Source organism: Mchenga conophoros, linkage group LG15 (genome assembly GCF_057382185.1).
Source record: "Mchenga conophoros isolate Kocher_MC1m ecotype Shallow Benthic linkage group LG15, M_conophoros_male_GT1.1, whole genome shotgun sequence".
Taxonomy (NCBI): Eukaryota; Metazoa; Chordata; class Actinopteri; order Cichliformes; family Cichlidae; genus Mchenga; species Mchenga conophoros.
In genome coordinates this window covers 36,822,901-36,844,517 of record NC_140540.1, presented here as the reverse complement: position 1 = coordinate 36,844,517, position 21,617 = coordinate 36,822,901, and the positions used below count along the sequence as shown (strand labels likewise).

Genomic DNA, 21,617 nt, shown 5'->3' with positions numbered 1-21,617 from the left:
CCTCCTCCCTCCAACTCTTCCATAGACTCTAATGTTAAAATGGCTCAGAAGGTTCGTTTGAAAATCAGAAGAGCATGGTGTCTTTCCACTGTCACCACGTCCATATAATAAACTCCACAGGCATGAAAACTGAGAATTAGGTAGACTAGACATTGCTGTCACTCACGGTGAAAGAATTTTGTCAATACGACTTTTACTTTTCATTTGGGAACGATTTGTTTCGGCCTGACTTTTCTGTTCATTTTAAGCAGCAAAAGTGAGGCGCATGTCTGTGTACGTGTGTATGGAGCCATTGGGTGCGGTCACTATAGCAACCAGGCTCACACCTGCCTGCTTAACGAGCTCTGCCTGCCACTGTACCAAGATTCATCTTAAGCACTTCTCTTTCAACTGCTGCTGTGTCCACAGTGTTACAGCCATCATTTTACCCTCAAATTGTCGCCATTATTGTTCTCTTTCCAACACCGTATCTTTCAAAGCTCAGGCATTTAAACTTTTTAAACTGTGTGGATCAAAGTGGAGGGATCACATTTGAGTCATTCAGTGATTCAAAGAATATGACCTTTTAATATTCTTTCAGATGTTTTCTGACTCTAAATGTTCTTTTCTCATTTCTTAGGTTTTTCTAATTTACAATTAAAACATTTTCAGCTTTTTTCCAACTTCTTCTTCTGTGTAACCTTCAGCTTTTAGCAGTTCAGCACTTTTGTTTTCAGGTTAAATTCGGGTTTTTTTTTTATCTCATTCAAGATTTTTAACTTAAATTCAGTAATTAATTCATTTCAGTGCATACATTCAGATTCAAGCATTCACACTGCAGTTTCTTCAGAAAATGCACTTTCTAGTTCTATTTTATTATTATCTATTCCGTACGTTTTTTGAAAGCCTACTCCTTCAAAACCGTTCAACTTAGAAAAACCATTCAAACACCGTTAGATTCCTATTCTTTTGGACAACACTGCTTCTATTTTTCTCATTTTTAACATTTATATTTTTAATTTTATTCAACTTTTTTCAACAAAAATTTCCCATGTATTTCAATGGGGAGACCCTTCAAATCCTCATTCAACTTACTCATTTTTAAACTCTTACTACTTCAACATACGTTGACATAGAGCCACCATTCAAACTTTAAAACGAAGACAAGACATTCAACTATTCAACTTGTATTTATCTTTTCAATATCTATTATACTTTTTCTTCAGTTCCAGTTTAAGTTTCATGATGTTTTTTCACCCGTTTCAGAGTTTATAATGGGTGTGTATGGGACGGAATGTTGGGGCTAGAGTGAGACAGCTCAACTGCTAGAGTGAGAGGAGCAAAAAAATTAATCTTAAAATCTTTTTTAAAACTGCTGCTGTGTCCACAGCGTTTGCTCTACAGGTATGATTTTACCCTCAAAACGTAGCCATGGCTGTCCTCTTTCATCCAATGTGTTTACTATTGTCCTAGGTGTTACGGTTCTTTCATAAATGTCACCAATGCACAGCCTCCTCCCTCCAACTCTTCCATAGACTCTAATGTTAAAATGGCTCAGAAGGTTGGTTTGAAAATCAGAAGAGCATGGTGTCTTTACACTGTCACCACGTCCATATAATAAACTCCACAGGCATGAAAACTGAGAATTTGGTAGACTAGACATGGCTGTCGCTCACGGTGAAAGAATTTTGTCAGTACGACTTTTACTTTTCATTTGGGAGCGATTTGTTTCGGCCTGACTTTTCTGTTCATTTTAAGCAGCAAAAGTGAGGCGCATGTCTGTGTACGTGTGTATGGAGCCATTGGGTGCGGTCACTATAGCAACCAGGCTCACACCTGCCTGCTTAACGAGCTCTGCCTGCCACTGTACCAAGATTCATCTTAAGCACTTCTCTTTCAACTGCTGCTGTGTCCACAGTGTTAAAGCCATCATTTTACCCTCAAAACGTCGCCATCGTTGTTCTTTTTCCAACATCTTGTCTTTCAAAGCTCAGAGATGTAAACTTTTTAAACTGTGTGGGTCCAAGTGGAGGGATCACATTTGAGTCATTCAGTGATTCAAAGAATATGACCTTTTAATATTCTTTCAGATGTTTTCTGACTCTAAATGTTCTTTTCTCATTTCTTAGGTTTTTCTAATTTACAATTAAAACATTTTCAGCTTTTTTCCAACTTCTTCTTCTGTGTAACCTTCAGCTTTTAGCAGTTCAGCACTTTTGTTTTCAGGTTAAATTCGGTTTTTCTTTTTTTTTTTATCTCATTCAAGATTTTTAACTTAAATTCAGTAATTAATTCATTTCAGTGCATACATTCAGATTCAAGCATTCACACTGCAGTTTCTTCAGAAAATGCACTTTCTAGTTATTATTATTATTATTATTATTAGGGCCCGAGCACTGAGAGTGCGAAGGCCCTATTGTATCTGCTCCGTTTCTTATTATTAGGGCCCGAGCACTGAGAGTGCGAAGGCCCTATTGTATCTGCTCCGTTTCTTATTATTAGGGCCCGAGCACTGAGAGTGCGAAGGCCCTATTGTATCTGCTCCGTTTCTTATTATTAGGGCCCGAGCACCGAGAGTGCGAAGGCCCTATTGTATCTGCTCCGTTTCTTATTATTATTATTATTATTATTATTATTATTATTATTATTCAGGCGAAACAAGGGCCTTTTTGAGGGCCTAAACATGCTCAAAAACTCATGAAATTTTGCACACATGCCAGGTCTGGTGAAAAATTTTGTATTTTAATGGTTTTACATATGAGCACTGGGAAATGGCTCTAGAGCGCCACCTATGCCTTGTTAAATGCAGCCCTACGACCACATCGTTTGAGCTACATGTATGAAATTTGGCACACATGTGTATCATGCCAAGACGAACAAAAAAGTCAGTGGGCCCATTGACGCAAACCCAACAGGAAGTCCGCCATTTGGAAGAGAAGGTGACATTTTGGCTCTAATTTTGCCATTTCCATGCCTCGAACTTTTGCGAACTCCTCCTTGGGGTTTGATTTCATAACCTTCATATTTGGTCAGTGTCAACTACACCCTTGTGCCATGTTAAATTGCGGAGCTTTTGAGTTTTCACAATACTATGAGGCCGTGGCGCCATGGCGAATTTCGATGACTCGCCATGAAAATCTTATTGCCTCTCATTTTGTCATACATTTTCTGACCTTGACCAAAGTGAACACATATGATAAGGCTCCACCCCTGAACATATTTCAAGTGCCATATTTGACGTAAGGGACAGCGCCACCTAGTGGGAACAGGAAATGTCATGTTTTACACTTTGGAGTACAGTATTGTGATGGGTGACATCTGCAGCCTCAAATTTCTCCAGGAAAGCCTTAAGGAGTTGGTCTTGGGTTACAGTGAAAACTGTGACTTTTCACGAAAGGGTGTGACCCCAGCAGCATGGTGAACTTTGATGTCACGCCATGAAGAAACAAATTAGTATAACTCAATGAAATCCAGTCTGATCAGTACCAGACTTTACAGGCATGATGTCAGACCCGCCCTGAACAGATTGATATGCCCATTGTCGGAAATACGGACAGCGCCACCTAGTGGCAACAGGAAATGTCATGGCTTTAATTTTGTTGTACTGATTTTCACAGGTTCATCGTGGCCACCTCAAAAGCGGTGAATATCACCATCAGTCCCTTGTGATGCTTCAGTGCAAAAATTGTGACTTTAAACTGAACGCCGCACCCTGGTGGCAACGCGGTTCACCATGAAAGATGAAGTGGCTTTTGAGGGGCTTGGAAAGTTTAAAAAGTCTTGAAATTTGGCGCACACCTCCAATGTGGTTAAGGCTTTGTTGTTATGTGATCATTTTCATTGAATATCCCAAAATGGCTCCACAGCGCCTCCTACAAAATTTCAAAACCACAGCCCCAGCTCTGTGTTTTATGTATGAGTCTGAAACCTGGTAGGCTTATAGGAGATATCAAGATGTACAAAAAAGTCTCTTGGAGCAATATCCCAAATCCAACAGGAAGTCAGCCATTTTAAAATTAATGTGTAATTTTGGCAACATTTTCCCCTCTTTTCAGGCTTCATACTTTGACGAACTCCTCCAAGGGATTTCATCATATTGAACCAATCTCCAGTGTGTGGAATCTAAAGACCTTTGTGATGTTAAATTGCGAAGCTTTTTACGTTCAGGGAAACGGGGTGGTCATGGCGGCATGTGGAGTTTCAGTCACTCGCCAAAAAGCAGTAATCTGCTGTCACTCAAAATCAAAATGTCCAATATGTCCCAAAGGTCGCAGGCGTGATGAGACTCGAGCTGGGAAATGTTTGTTATGCCATTTGTCAGTAATGGTTAGAGCGCCACCTAGTGGGACGACTATAATCATGATTGAATGAGATGAAATGTTAGCTGGTGGTTGAATGCATGAATTTCATCAATGTGACATCAGATCGGAGGTGCTGGTTGTAGGTGTTGGGCGTAGCTCGACGCGATGGGGTGCGAGGGCCCTCATAACGCTGCTTGCAGCTTTAATTATTATTATTATTATTATTCACCCCAAACAAGGGCCTTTTTGAGGGCCTAAACATGCTCAAAAACTCATGAAATTTTGCACACATGCCAGGTCTGGTGAAAAATTTTGTATTTTAATGGTTTTACATATGAGCACTGGGAAATGGCTCTACAGCGCCACCTATGCCTTGTTAAATGCAGCCCTACGACCACATCGTTTGAGCTACATGTATGAAATTTGGCACACATGTGTATCATGCCAAGACGAACAAAAAAGTCTGTGGGCCCATTGACGCAAACCCAACAGGAAGTCCGCCATTTGGAAGAGAAGGTGACATTTTGGCTCTAATTTTGCCATTTCCATGCCTCGAACTTTAACGAACTCCTCCTTGGGATTTGGTCCTATAAGCTTCAAATTTGGACAGTGTCAACTACACCCTTGTGCCATGTTAAATTGCGGAGCTTTTGAGTTTTCACAATACTATGAGGCCGTGGCGCCATGGCGAATTTTGATGACTCGCCATGAAAATCTTATTGCCTCTCATTCTGTCATACATGTTCCGATCTGGACCAAAGAGCACACATATGATAAGGCTCCACCCCTGAACATATTTCAACTGCCATATTTGACATCAAGGACAGCGCCACCTAGTGGGAACAGGAAATGTCATGTTTTACACTTTGGGGTACAGTATTGTGATGGGTGACATCTGCAGCCTCAAATTTCTCCAGGAAAGCCTTAAGGAGTTGGTCTTGGGTTACAGTGAAAACTGTGACTTTTCACGAAAGGGTGTGACCCCAGCAGCATGGCGAACTTTGATGTCACGCCATGAAGAAACAAATTAGTATAACTCAATGAAATCCAGTCTGATCAGTACCAGACTTTACAGGCATGATGTCAGACCCGCCCTGAACAGATTGATGTGCCCATTGTCGGAAATACGGACAGCGCCACCTAGTGGCAACAGGAAATGTCATGGCTTTAACTTTGTTGTACTGATTTTCACAGGTTGATCGTGGCCACCTCAAAAGCGGTGAATATCACCATCAGTCCCTCGTGATGCTTCAGTGCAAAAATTGTGACTTTAAACTGAACGGCGCACCCTGGTGGCAACGCGGTTCATCATGAAAGATGAAGTGGCTTTTGAGGGGCTTGGAAAGTTTATAGAGGCTTGAAATTTGGCACACACCTCCAAATGGATGAAGGCATTGTTGTTATGTAACCATTTTCCTTGAATAGCGCAAAATGGCTCCACAGCGCCCCCTACAATATTTCAAAACATCAGCCCCTGCTCTGTGTTTCATCTATGAGTCTGACACTTGGTAAGCTTGTGTAAGATATCAAGATGTACAAAAAAGTCTCTTGGAGCAATATCCCAAATCCAACAGGAAGTCAGCCATTTTAAAATTAATGTGTAATTTTGATGACATTTTCCCCCCTTTTCAGGCCTCATACTTTGACGAACTCCTCCAAGGGATTTCATCATATTGAAGCATTCTTCAGTGTGTAGAATCTAAAGACCTTTGTGATGTTAAATTGCGAAGCTTTTTCCGTTCAGGGAAACGGGGTGGTCATGGCGGCACGTAGAGTTTCAATCACTCGCAAAAAGCAGTAATCTGCTGTCACTAAAAAACACAATGTCCAATCTCTCCCAAAGGTCGCAGGTGTGATGAGACTCGAGCTTGGAAATGTTTGTTATGCTATTTGTCAATAATGGTTAGAGCGCCACCTAGTGGCATGACTATAATCCTGGTTGAATAAGATGAAATGTTAGCTGGTGATTAAAAGCATGAAATCCATCAATGTGACATCACATCGGACGTGCCGGTTTGAGGTGTTGGCAGTGGCTCGACGTGCCGGGGGTGCGAGGGCCCTCATAACGCTGCTTGCAGCTTTAATTATTATTATTATTATTATTATTATTATTATTCAGGCGAAACAAGGGCCTTTTTGAGGGCCTAAACATGCTCAAAAACTCATGAAATTTTGCACACATGCCAGGTCTGGTGAAAAATTTTGTATTTTAATGGTTTTACATATGAGCACTGGGAAATGGCTCTAGAGCGCCACCTATGCCTTGTTAAATGCATCCCTACGACCACATCGTTTGAGCTACATGTATGAAATTTGGCACACATGTGTATCATGCCAAGACGAACAAAAAAGTCTGTGGGCCCATTGACGCAAACCCAACAGGAAGTCCGCCATTTGGAAGAGAAGGTGACATTTTGGCTCTAATTTTGCCATTTCCATGCCTCGAACTTTTGCGAACTCCTCCTTGGGGTTTGATTTCATAACCTTCATATTTGGTCAGTGTCAACTACACCCTTGTGCCATGTTAAATTGCGGAGCTTTTGAGTTTTCACAATACTATGAGGCCGTGGCGCCATGGCGAATTTCGATGACTCGCCATCAAAATCTTATTGCCTCTCATTTTGTCATACATTTTCTGACCTTGACCAAAGTGAAGACATATGATAAGGCTCCACCCCTGAACATATTTCAACTGCCATATTTGACCTCAAGGACAGCGCCACCTAGTGGGAACAGGAAATGTCATGTTTTACACTTTGGGGTACAGTATAGTGAAGGGTGACATCTGCAGCCTCAAATTTCTCCAGGAAAGCCTTAAGGAGTTGGTCTTGGGTTACAGTGAAAACTGTGAGTTTTCGCAAAAGGGTGTGACCCCAGCAGCATGGCGAACTTTGATGTCACGCCATGAAGAAACAAATTAGTATAACTCAATGAAATCCAGTCTGATCAGTACCAGACTTTACAGGCATGATGTCAGACCCACCCTGAACAGATTGATGTGCCCATTGTCGGAAATACGGACAGCGCCACCTAGTGGCAACAGGAAATGTCATGGCTTTAATTTTGTTGTACTGATTTTCACAGGTTCATCGTGGCCACCTCAAAAGCGGTGAATATCACCATCAGTCCCTCGTGATGCTTCAGTGCAAAAATTGTGACTTTAAACTGAACGGCGCACCCTGGTGGCAACGCTGTTCACGATGAAAGATGAAGTGGCTTTTGAGGGTCTTGGCAGGTTTATAGAGGCTTGAAATTTGGCACACACCTCCAATGTGACGAAGGCTTTGTTGTCATGTGATCATTTTCATTGAATATCCCAAAATGGCTCCACAGCGCCCCCTACAAAATTTCAAAACCACAGCCCCAGCTCTGTGTTTTATGTATGAATCTGAAACCTGGTAGGCTTATAGGAGATATCAAGATGTACAAAAAAGTCTCTTGGAGCAATATCCCAAATCCAACAGGAAGTCAGCCATTTTAAAATTAATGTGCAATTTTGGCAACATTTTCCCATCTTTTCAGGCACCGTGCTTTGACGTACTCCTCCAAGGGATTTCATCAGATTGATGCAATCTCCTGTGTGTGGAATCTTAAGACCTTTGTGATGTTAAATTGCGAAGCTTTTTACATTCAGGGAAATGGGGTGGTCATGGCGGCACGTGGAGTTTGAATCACTCGCCAAAAAGCAGTAATCTGTGGTCACTCAAAATCAAAATATTCAATCTCTCCCAAAGGTCGCAGGCGTGATGAGACTCGAGCTCGGAAATGTTTGTTATGCCATTTGTACATAATGGTTAGAGCGCCACCTAGTGGAACGACTAACTAATCATGAATGAATGACTTGAAATGTTAGCTGGTGGTTAAATGCATGAATTCCATCAATGTGACATCAGATCGGAGGTGCTGGTTTTAGGTGTTGGGCGTGGCTCGACGTGCCGGGGGTGCGAGGGCCCTCATAACGCTGCTTGCAGCTTTAATTATTATTATTATTATTATTATTCAGGCGAAACAAGGGCCTTTTTGAGGGCCTAAACATGCTCAAAAACTCATGAAATTTTGCACACATGCCAGGTCTGGTGAAAAATTTTGTATTTTAATGGTTTTACATATGAGCACTGGGAAATGGCTCTACAGCGCCACCTATGCCTTGTTAAATGCAGCCCTACGACCACATCGTTTCAGCTACATGTATGAAATTTGGCACACATGTGTATCATGCCAAGACGAACAAAAAAGTCTGTGGGCCCATTGACGCAAACCCAACAGGAAGTCCGCCATTTGGAAGAGAAGGTGACATTTTGGCTCTAATTTTGCCATTTCCATGCCTCGAACTTTTGCGAACTCCTCCTTGGGGTTTCATTTCATAACCTTCAAATTTGGACAGTGTCAACTACACCCTTGTGCCATGTTAAATTGCGGAGCTTTTGAGTTTTCACAATACTATGAGGCCGTGGCGCCATGGCGAATTTCGATGACTCGCCATGAAAATCTTATTGCCTCTCATTTTGTCATACATTTTCTGACCTTGACCAAAGTGAACACATATGATAAGGCTCCACCCCTGAACATATTTCAACTGCCATATTTGACATCAAGGACAGCGCCACCTAGTGGGAACAGGAAATGTCATGTTTTACACTTTGGGGTACAGTATAGTGATGGGTGACATCTGCAGCCTCAAATTTCTCCAGGAAAGCCTTAAGGAGTTGGTCTTGGGTTACAGTGAAAACTGTGACTTTTCACAAAAGGGTGTGACCCCAGCAGCATGGCGAACTTTGATGTCACGCCATGAAGAAACAAATTAGTATAACTCAATGAAATCCAGTCTGATCAGTACCAGACTTTACAGGCATGATGTCAGACCCGCCCTGAACAGATTGATGTGCCCATTGTCGGAAATACGGACAGCGCCACCTAGTGGGAACAGGAAATGTCATGGCTTTAATTTTGTTGTACTGATTTTCACAGGTTCATCGTGGCCACCTCAAAAGCGGTGAATATCACCATCAGTCCCTCGTGATGCTTCAGTGCAAAAATTGTGACTTTAAACTGAACGGCGCACCCTGGTGGCAACGCGGTCCACCATGAAAGATGAAGTGGCTTTTGAGGGGCTTGGAAAGTTTATAGAGGCTTGAAATTTGGCACACACCTCCAATGTGACGAGGCTTTGTTGTCATGTGATCATTTTCATTGAATTGCGAGAAATGACTCCACAGCGCCCCCTACAAAATTTCAAATTATTAGCCCCAGCTCTGTGTTTTATGTATGAGTCTGAAACCTGGTAAGCTCATGAAAGATATTAAGATGTACAAAAAAGTCTCTTGGAGCAATATCCCAAATCCAACAGGAACTCAGCCATTTTAAAATTCATGTGTAATTTTGGCGACATTTTCCCATCTTTTCAGGCACCGTAGTTTGACGAACTCCTCCAAGGGATTTCATCAGATTGGACCGATCTGCAGCTTGTGGAATCTAAAGACCTTTGTTATGTTAAATTGCGAAGCTTTTTACATTCAGGGAAACGGGGTGGTTATGGCGGCACTTAGAGTTTGAATCACTCTCCAAAAAGCAGTAATCTGCTGTCACTCAAAAACACAATGTCCAATCTCTCCCAAACGTCTCAGGTGTGATGAGACTCGAGCTCGGAAATGTTTGGTATGCCAATTGTCGGTAATAGTTAGAGCGCCACCTATTGGGACGACTATAATCATGGTTCAATGAGATGAAATGTTAGCTGGTGGTTAAATGCATGAATTCCATCAATGTGACATCACATCGGACGTGCTGGTTTTAGGTGTTGGGCGTGGCTCGACACGCCGGGGGTGCGAGGGCCCTCATAACGCTGCTTGCAGCTTTAATTATTATTATTATTATTATTCAGGCGAAACAAGGGCCTTTTTGAGGGCCTAAACATGCTCAAAAACTCATGAAATTTTGCACACATGCCAGGTCTGGTGAAAAATTTTGTATTTTAATGGTTTTACATATGAGCACTGGGAAATGGCTCTACAGCGCCACCTATGCCTTGTTAAATGCAGCCCTACGACCACATCGTTTGAGCTACATGTATGAAATTTGGCACACATGTGTATCATGCCAAGACGAACAAAAAAGTCTATGGGCCCATTGACGCAAACCCAACAGGAAGTCCGCCATTTGGAAGAGAAGGTGACATTTTGGCTCTAATTTTGCCATTTCCATGCCTCGAACTTTTGCGAACTCCTCCTTGGGGTTTCATTTCATAACCTTCAAATTTGGACAGTGTCAATTACACCCTTGTGCCATGTTAAATTGCGGAGCTTTTGAGTTTTCACAATACTATGAGGCCGTGGCGCCATGGCGAATTTTGATGACTCGCCATGAAAATCTTATTGCCTCTCATTTTGTCATACATTTTCTGACCTTGACCAAAGTGAACACATATGATAAGGCTCCACCCCTGAACATATTTCAACTGCCATATTTGACACCAGGGACAGCGCCACCTAGTGGGAACAGGAAATGTCATGTTTTACACTTTGGGGTACAGTATTGTGATGGGTGACATCTGCAGCCTCAAATTTCTCCAGGAAAGCCTTAAGGAGTTGGTCTTGGGTTACAGTGAAAACTGTGACTTTTCACGAAAGGGTGTGACCCCAGCAACATGGCGAACTTTGATGTCACGCCATGAAGAAACAAATTAGTATAACTCAATGAAATCCAGTCTGATCAGTACCAGACTTTACAGGCATGATGTCAGACTCGCCCTGAACAGATTGATGTGCCCATTGTCGGAAATATGGACAGCGCCACCTAGTGGCAACAGGAAATGTCATGGCTTTAACTGTGTTGTACTGATTTTCACAGGTTCATCGTGGCCACCTCAAAAGCGGTGAATATCACCATCAGTCCCTCGTGATGCTTCAGTGCAAAAATTGTGACTTTAAACTGAACGGCGCAGCCTGGTGGCAACGCGGTTCATCATGAAAGATGAAGTGGCTTTTGAGGGGCTTGGAAAGTTTATAGAGGCTTGAAATTTGGCACACACCTCCAAATGGATGAAGGCATTGTTGTTATGTAACCATTTTCCTTGAATAGCGCAAAATGGCTCCACAGCGCCCCCTACAATATTTCAAAACATCAGCCCCTGCTCTGTGTTTCATCTATGAGTCTGACACTTGGTAAGCTTGTGTAAGATATCAAGATGTACAAAAAAGTCTCTTGGAGCAATATCCCAAATCCAACAGGAAGTCAGCCATTTTAAAATTAATGTGTAATTTTGATGACATTTTCCCCCCTTTTCAGGCCTCATACTTTGACGAACTCCTCCAAGGGATTTCATCATATTGAAGCATTCTTCAGTGTGTAGAATCTAAAGACCTTTGTGATGTTAAATTGCGAAGCTTTTTCCGTTCAGGGAAACGGGGTGGTCATGGCGGCACGTAGAGTTTCATTCACTCGCAAAAAGCAGTAATCTGCTGTCACTAAAAAACACAATGTCCAATCTCTCCCAAAGGTCGCAGGTGTGATGAGACTCGAGCTTGGAAATGTTTGTTATGCTATTTGTCAATAATGGTTAGAGCGCCACCTAGTGGCATGACTATAATCCTGGTTGAATAAGATGAAATGTTAGCTGGTGATTAAAAGCATGAAATCCATCAATGTGACATCACATCGGACGTGCCGGTTTGAGGTGTTGGCAGTGGCTCGACGTGCCGGGGGTGCGAGGGCCCTCATAACGCTGCTTGCAGCTTTAATTAGGGCCCGAGCACCGAGAGTGCGAAGGCCCTATTGTATCTGCTCCGTTTCTTATTATTATTATTATTATTATTATTATTATTAGGGCCCGAGCACCGAGAGTGCGAAGGCCCTATTGTATCTGCTCCGTTTCTTATTATTAGGGCCCGAGCACTGAGAGTGCGAAGGCCCTATTGTATCTGCTCCGTTTCTTATTATTATTATTATTATTATTATTATTCAGGCGAAACAAGGGCCTTTTTGAGGGCCTAAACATGCTCAAAAACTCATGAAATTTTGCACACATGCCAGGTCTGGTGAAAAATTTTGTATTTTAATGGTTTTACATATGAGCACTGGGAAATGGCTCTACAGCGCCACCTATGCCTTGTTAAATGCAGCCCTACGACCACATCGTTTGAGCTACATGTATGAAATTTGGCACACATGTGTATCATGCCAAGACGAACAAAAAAGTCTGGGGGCCCATTGACGCAAACCCAACAGGAAGTCCGCCATTTGGAAGAGAAGGTGACATTTTGGCTCTAATTTTGCCATTTCCATGCCTCGAACTTTAACGAACTCCTCCTTGGGATTTGGTCGTATAAGCTTCATCTTTGGTCAGTGTCAACTACACACCTGGGCCATGTTAAATTGCGGAGCTTTTGAGTTTTCACAATACTATGAGGCCGTGGCGCCATGGCGAATTTCGATGACTCGCCATGAAAATCTTATTGCCTCTCATTTTGTCATACATTTTCTGACCTTGACCAAAGTGAAGACATATGATAAGGCTCCACCCCTGAACATATTTCAACTGCCATATTTGACCTCAAGGACAGCGCCACCTAGTGGGAACAGGAAATGTCATGTTTTACACTTTGGGGTACAGTATTGTGATGGGTGACATCTGCAGCCTCAAATTTCTCCAGGAAAGCCTTAAGGAGTTGGTCTTGGGTTACAGTGAAAACTGTGACTTTTCGCGAAAGGGTGTGACCCCAGCAGCATGGCGAACTTTGATGTCACGCCATGAAGAAACAAATTAGTATAACTCAATGAAATCCAGTCTGATCAGTACCAGACTTTACAGGCATGATGTCAGACCCGCCCTGAACAGATTGATGTGCCCATTGTCGGAAATACGGACAGCGCCACCTAGTGGCAACAGGAAATGTCATGGCTTTAATTTTGTTGTACTGATTTTCACAGGTTCATCGTGGCCACCTCAAAAGCGGTGAATATCACCATCAGTCCCTCGTGATGCTTCAGTGCAAAAATTGTGACTTTAAACTGAACGGCGCACCCTGGTGGCAACGCGGTTCAACATGAAAGATGAAGTTACTTTTGAGGGGCTTGGAAAGTTTATAGAGGCTTGAAATTTGGCACACACCTCCAAATGGAAGAAGGCCTTGTTGTCATGTCATCATTTTCATTGAATAGCGCGAAATTGCTCCACAGCGCCCCCTACAAAATTTCAAAACCACAGCCCCTGCTCTGTGTTCTATGTATGAGTCTGAAACCTGGTAAGCTTATGTAAAATATCAAGATGTACAAAAAAGTCTCCTGGAGCAATATCCCAAGTCCAACAGGAAGTCAGCCATTTTAAAATTAATGTGCAAATTTGGCGACATTTTCCCCCCTTTTCAGGCCTCATACTTTGACGAACTCCTCCAAGGGATTTCATCATATTGAACCATTCTCCAGTGTGTGGAATCTAAAGACCTTTGTGATGTTAAATTGCGAAGCTTTTTCCGTTCAGGGAAACGGGGTGGTCATGGCGGCACGTAGAGTTTCAATCACTCGCAAAAAGCAGTAATCTGCTGTCACTAAAAAACACAATGTCCAATCTCTCCCAAAGGTCGCAGGTGTGATGAGACTCGAGCTTGGAAATGTTTGTTATGCCATTTGTACATAATGGTTAGAGCGCCACCTAGTGGGACGACTATAATCCTGGTTGAATAAGATGAAATGTTAGCTGGTTATTAAAAGCATGAAATCCATCAATGTGATATCACATCGGACGTGCCGGATTGAGGTGTTGGCAGTGGCTCGACGTGCCGGGGGTGCGAGGGCCCTCATAACGCTGCTTGCAGCTTTAATTATTATTAGGGCCCGAGCACCGAGAGTGCGAAGGCCCTATTGTATCTGCTCCGTTTCTTATTATTATTATTATTATTATTATTATTATTATTATTATTATTATTATTCACCCCAAACAAGGGCCTTTTTGAGGGCCTAAACATGCTCAAAAACTCATGAAATTTTGCACACATGCTAGGTCTGGTGAAAAATTTTGTATTTTAATGGTTTTACATATGAGCACTGGGAAATGGCTCTACAGCGCCACCTATGCCTTGTTAAATGCAGCCCTACGACCACATCGTTTGTGCTACATGTATGAAATTTGGCACACATGTGTATCATGCCAAGACGAACAAAAAAGTCTGTGGGCCCATTGACGCAAACCCAACAGGAAGTCCGCCATTTGGAAGAGAAGGTGACATTTTGGCTCTAATTTTGCCGTTTCCATGCCTCGAACTTTTTCGAACTCCTCCTTGGGATTTGGTCGTATAAGCTTCATCTTTGGTCAGTGTCAACTACACACCTGGGCCATGTTAAATTGCGGAGCTTTTGAGTTTTCACAATACTATGAGGCCGTGGCGCCACGGCGAATTTCGATGACTCGCCATGAAAATCTTATTGCCTCTCATTTAGTCATACATTTTCTGACCTTGACCAAAGTGAACACATATGATAAGGCTCCACCCCTGAACATATTTCAACTGCCATATTTGACACCAGGGACAGCGCCACCTAGTGGGAACAGGAAATGTCATGTTTTACACTTTGGGGTACAGTATTGTGATGGGTGACATCTGCAGCCTCAAATTTCTCCAGGAAAGCCTTAAGGAGTTGGTCTTGGGTTACAGTGAAAACTGTGACTTTTCGCAAAAGGGTGTGACCCCAGCGGCATGGCGAACTTTGATGTCACGCCATGAAGAAACAAATTAGTATAACTCAATGAAATCCAGTCTGATCAGTACCAGACTTTACAGGCATGATGTCAGACCCGCCCTGAACAGATTGATGTGCCCATTGTCGGGAATACGGACAGCGCCACCTAGTGGGAACAGGAAATGTCATGGCTTTCATTTTGTTGTACTGATTTTCACAGGTTCATCGTGGCCACCTCAAAAGCGGTGAATATCACCATCAGTCCCTTGTGATGCTTCAGTGCAAAAATTGTGACTTTAAACTGAACGCCGCACCCTGGTGGCAACGCGGTTCACCATGAAAGATGAAGTGGCTTTTGAGGGGCTTGGAAAGTTTAAAAAGTCTTGAAATTTGGCGCACTCCTCCAATGTGGATAAGGCTTTGTTGTTATGTGATCATTTTCATTGAATATCCCAAAATGGCTCCACAGCGCCCCCTACAAAATTTCAAAATCACAGCCCCTGCTCTGTGTTTTATGTATGAGTCTGAAACCTGGTAAGCTTATAGGAGATATCAAGATGTACAAAAAAGTCTCTTGGAGCAATATCCCAAATCCAACAGGAAGTCAGCCATTTTAAAATTAATGTGCAATTTTGGCAACATTTTCCCCTCTTTTCAGGCATCGTTCTTTGACGAACTCCTCCAAGGGATTTCATCATATTGCACTATTCTTCAGTGTGTGGAATCCAAAGACCTTTGTGTTGTTAAATTGCGAAGCTTTTTACGTTCAGGGAAACGGGGTGGTTATGGCGGCACGTAGACTCTCAATCACTCGCCAAAACGCAGTAATCTGCTGTTACTCAAAAACACAATGTCCAATCTCACCCAAACGTCGCAGGCATAATGAGACTCGAGTTCGGAAATGTTTGTTATGCCATTTGTACATAATGGTTAGAGTGCCACCTAGTGGAACGACTAGCTAATCATGAATGAATGAGTTGAAATGTTAGCTGGTGGTTAAATGCATGAATTCCATCAATGTGACATCGATCGGACGTGCTGGTTTTAGGTGTTGGGCGTGGCTCGACGCGCCGGGGGTGCGAGGGCCCTCATAACGCTGCTTGCAGCTTTAATTATTATTATTATTATTATTATTCAGGCAAAACAAGGGCCTTTTTGAGGGCCTAAACATGCTCAAAAACTCATGAAATTTTGCACACATGCCAGGTCTGGTGAAAAATTTTGTATTTTAATGGTTTTACATATGAGCACTGGGAAATGGCTCTACAGCGCCACCTATGCCTTGTTAAATGCAGCCCTACGACCATATCGTTTCAGCTACATGTATGAAATTTGGCACACATGTGTATCATGCCGAGTCGAACAAAAAAGTCTGTGGGCCCATTGATGCAAACCCAACAGGAAGTCCGCCATTTGGAAGAGAAGGTGACATTTTGGCTCTAATTTTGCCATTTCCATGCCTCGAACTTTTGCGAACTCCTCCTTGGGATTTGGTTGTATAAGCTTCATCTTTGGTCAGTGTCAACTACACACCTGGGCCATGTTAAATTGCGGAGCTTTTGAGTTTTCACAATACTATGAGGCCGTGGCGCCATGGCGAATTTCGATGACTCGCCATGAAAATCTTATTGCCTCTCATTTTGTCATACATTTTCTGACCTTGACCAAAGTGAACACATATGATAAGGCTCCACCCCTGAACATATTTCAACTGCCATATTTGACACCAGGGACAGCGCCACCTAGTGGGAACAGGAAATGTCATGTTTTACACTTTGGGGTACAGTATAGTGATGGGTGACACCTGCAGCCTCAAATTTCTCCAGGAAAGCCTTAAGGAGTTGGTCTTGGGTTACAGTGAAAACTGTGACTTTTCGCAAAAGGGTGTGACCCCAGCAGCATGGCGAACTTTGATGTCACGCCATGAAGAAACAAATTAGTATAACTCAATGAAATCCAGTCTGTTCAGTACCAGACTTTACAGGCATGATGTCAGACCCGCCCTGAACAGATTGATGTGCCCATTGTCGGGAATACGTACAGCGCCACCTAGTGGCAACAGGAAATGTCATGGCTTTAATTTTGTTGTACTGATTTTCACAGGTTCATCGTGGCCACCTCAAAAGCGGTGAATATCAACATCAGTCCCTCGTGATGCTTCAGTGCAAAAATTGTGACTTTAAACTGAACGGCGCACCCTGGTGGCAACGCGGTCCACCATGAAAGATGAAGTGGCTTTTGAGGGGCTTGGATAGTATATAGAGGCTTTAAATTTAGCACACCCCTCCAAATGGATGAAGGCTTTGTTGTCATGTGATCATTTTTATTGAATAGCGCGAAATTGCTCCACAGCGCCCCCTACAAAATTTCAAAACCACAGCCCCAGCTCTGTGTTTTATGTATGAGTCTGAAACCTGGTAAGCTTATAGGAGATATCAAGATGTACAAAAAAGTCTCTTGGAGCAATATCCAAAATCCAACAGGAAGTCAGCCATTTTAAAATTAATGTGCAATTTTGGCAACATTTTCCCCTCTTTCCAGGCACCGTTCTTTGACGAACTCCTCCAAGGGATTTCATCATATTGAACCAATCTCCAGTGTGTGGAATCTAAAGACCTTTGTGATGTTAAATTGCGAAGCTTTTTACGTTCAGTGAAACGGGGTGGTTATGGTGGCACTTAGAGTTTGAATCACTTGCCAAAAAGCAGTAATCTGCTGTCACTCAAAAGCACAATGTCCAATCTCTCCCAAAGCTCATAGGCGTGATGAGACTTGAGCTCGGAAATGTTTGTTATGCCATTTGTGCATAAGGGTTAGAGCGCCACCTAGTGGAACGACTAACAAATCATGAATGAATGAGTTGAAATGTTAGCTGGTGGTTAAATGCATGAATTCCATCAATGTGACATGAGATCGGAGGTGCTGGTTTTAGGTGTTGGGCGTGGCTCGACGCGCCGGGGGTGCGAGGGCCCTCATAACGCTGCTTGCAGCTTTAATTATTATTATTATTATTATTATTATTATTATTCAGGCAAAACAAGGGCCTTTTTGAGGGCCTAAACATGCTCAAAAACTCATGAAATTTTGCACACATGCCAGGTCTGGTGAAAAATTTTGTATTTTAATGGTTTTACATATGAGCACTGGGAAATGGCTCTACAGCGCCACCTATGCCTTGTTAAATGCAGCCCTACGACCACATGGTTTGAGCTACATGTATGAAATTTGGCACACATGTGTATCATGCCAAGACGAACAAAAAAGTCTGTGGGCCCATTGACGCAAACCCAACAGGAAGTCCGCCATTTGGAAGAGAAGGTGACATTTTGGCTCTAATTTTGCCATTTCCATGCCTCGAACTTTTGCGAACTCCTCCTTGGGGTTTCATTTCATAACCTTCAAATTTGGACAGTGTCAACTACACCCTTGTGCCATGTTAAATTGCGGAGCTTTTGAGTTTTCACAATACTATGAGGCCGTGGCGCCATGGCGAATTTCGATGACTCGCCATGAAAATCTTATTGCCTCTCATTTTGTCATACATTTTCTGACCTTGACCAAAGTGAACACATATGATAAGGCTCCACCCCTGAACATATTTCAACTGCCATATTTGACACCAGGGACAGCGCCACCTAGTGGGAACAGGAAATGTCATGTTTTACACTTTGGGGTACAGTATTGTGATGGGTGACATCTGCAGCCTCAAATTTCTCCAGAAAAGCCTTAAGGAGTTGGTCTTGGGTTACAGTGAAAACTGTGACTTTTTGCAAAAGGGTGTGACCCCAGCAGCATGGCGAACTTTGATGTCACGCCATGAAGAAACAAATTAGTATAACTCAATGAAATCCAGTCTGATCAGTACCAGACTTTACAGGCATGATGTCAGACCCGCCCTGAACAGATTGATGTGCCCATTGTCGGGAATACGGACAGCGCCACCTAGTGGGAACAGGAAATGTCATGGCTTTAATTTTGTTGTACTGATTTTCACAGGTTCATCGTGGCCACCTCAAAAGCGGTGAATATCACCATCAGTCCCTTGTGATGCTTCAGTGCAAAAATTGTGACTTTAAACTGAACGGCGCACCCTGGTGGCAACGCGGTTCACCATGAAAGATGAAGTGGCTTTTGAGGGGCTTGGAAAGTTTAAAAAGTCTTGAAATTTGGCGCACACCTCCATTGTGCTTAAGGCTTTGTTGTTATGTGATCATTTTCATTGAATAGCGCAAAATGGCTCCACAGCGCCCCCTACAATATTTCAAAACATCAGCCCCAGCTCTGTGTTTTATCTATGAGTCTGAAACCTGGTAAGCTTATAGGAGATATCAAGATGTACAAAAAAGTCTCTTGGAGCAATATCCCAAATCTAACAGGAAGTCAGCCATTTTAAAATTAATGTGTAATTTTTGTGATATTTTCCACTCTTTTCAGGCTTCATACTTTGACGAACTCCTCCAAGGGATTTCATCATATTGAACCATTCTCCAGTGTGTGGAATCTAAAGACCTTTGTGATGTTAAATTGCGAAGCTTTTTACGTTCAAGGAAACGGGGTGGTCATGGCGGCACGTGGAGTTTCAATCACTGGCCAAAAAGCAGTAATATGCTGTCACTCAAAGACACAATGTCCAATCTCTCCCAAAGGTCATAGGCGTAATGAGACTTGACCTCGGAAATGTTTGTTATGCCATTTGTCAGTAATTGTTAGAGCACCACCTAGTGGGACGACTAACTAATCATGAATGAATGAGATGAAATGTTAGCTGGTGGTTAAATGCATGAATTCCATCAATGTGACATCAGATCGGACGTGCTGGTTTTAGGTGTTGGGCATGGCTCGACGCGCCGGTGGTGCGAGGGCCCTCATAACGCTGCTTGCAGCTTTAATTATTATTATTATTATTATTCACCCCAAACAAGGGCCTTTTTGAGGGCCTAAACATGCTCAAAAACTCATGAAATTTTGCACACATGCCAGGTCTGGTGAAAAATTTTATATTTTAATGGTTTTACATATGAGCACTGGGAAATGGCTCTACAGCGCCACCTATGCCTTGTTAAATGCAGCCCTACGACCACATGGTTTGAGCTACATGTATGAAATTTGGCACACATGTGTATCATGCCAAGACGAACAAAAAAGTCTGTGGGCCCATTGACGCAAACCCAACAGGAAGTCCGCCATTTGGAAGAGAAGGTGACATTTTGGCTCTAATTTTGCCATTTCCATGCCTCGAACTTTTGCGAACTCCTCCTTGGGGTTTCATTTCATAACCTTCAAATTTGGACAGTGTCAACTACACCCTTGTGCCATGTTAAATTGCGGAGCTTTTGAGTTTTCACAATACTATGAGGCCGTGGCGCCATGGCGAATTTCGATGACTCGCCATGAAAATCTTATTGCCTCTCATTCTGTCATACATGTTCCGATCTGGACCAAAGTGAACACATATGATAAGGCTCCACCCCTGAACATATTTCAACTGCCATATTTGACATCAAGGACAGCGCCACCTAGTGGGAACAGGAAATGTCATGTTTTACACTTTGGGGTACAGTATAGTGATGGGTGACATCTGCAGCCTCAAATTTCTCCAGGAAAGCCTTAAGGAGTTGGTCTTGGGTTACAGTGAAAACTGTGAGTTTTCGCGAAAGGGTGTGACCCCAGCAGCATGGCGAACTTTGATGTCACGCCATGAAGAAACAAATTAGTATAACTCAATGAAATCCAGTCTGATCAGTACCAGACTTTACAGGCATGATGTCAGACCCGCCCTGAACAGATTGATGTGCCCATTGTCGGAAATACGGACAGCGCCACCTAGTGGCAACAGGAAATGTCATGGCTTTAACTTTGTTGTACTGATTTTCACAGGTTCATCGTGGCAACCTCAAAAGCGGTGAATATCCCCATCAGTCCCTCGTGATGCTTCAGTGCAAAAATTGTGACTTTAAACTGAACGGCGCACCCTGGTGGCAACGCTGTTCAAGATGAAAGATGAAGTGGCTTTTGAGGGTCTTGGCAAGTTTATAGAGGCTTGAAATTTGGCACACACCCCCAAATGGATGAAGGCTTTGTTGGCATGTGATCATTTTCCTTGAATAGCGCAAAATGGCTCCACAGCGCCCCCTACAATATTTCAAAACATCAGCCCCTGCTCTGTGTTTCATCTATGAGTCTGACACTTGGTAAGCTTGTGTAAGATATCAAGATGTACAAAAAAGTCTCTTGGAGCAATATTCCAAATCCAACAGGAAGTCAGCCATTTTAAAATTAATGTGTAATTTTGATGACATTTTCCCCCCTTTTCAGGCCTCATACTTTGACGAACTCCTCCAAGGGATTTCATCATATTGAATCATTCTTCAGTGTGTAGAATCTAAAGACCTTTGTGATGTGAAATTGCGAAGCTTTTTCCGTTCAGGGAAACGGGGTGGTCATGGCGGCACGTAGAGTTTCAATCACTCGCAAAAAGCAGTAATCTGCTGTCACTAAAAAACACAATGTCCAATATCTCCCAAAGGTCGCAGGTGTGATGAGACTCGAGCTTGGAAATGTTTGTTATGCTATTTGTCAATAATGGTTAGAGCGCCACTTAGTGGCATGACTATAATCCTGGTTGAATAAGATGAAATGTTAGCTGGTGATTAAAAGCATGAAATC

The 21,617-nt window shown here is 42.7% G+C and overlaps 1 protein-coding gene across 5 annotated transcripts in view; it reads left to right on the top strand.

Annotated features, from left to right (window-relative positions):
- camsap2a (calmodulin regulated spectrin-associated protein family, member 2a) overlaps nt 1-21,617 on the top strand; it is a 95,932-nt gene that overhangs the window by 47,770 nt on the left and 26,545 nt on the right. The window lies entirely within an intron of this gene.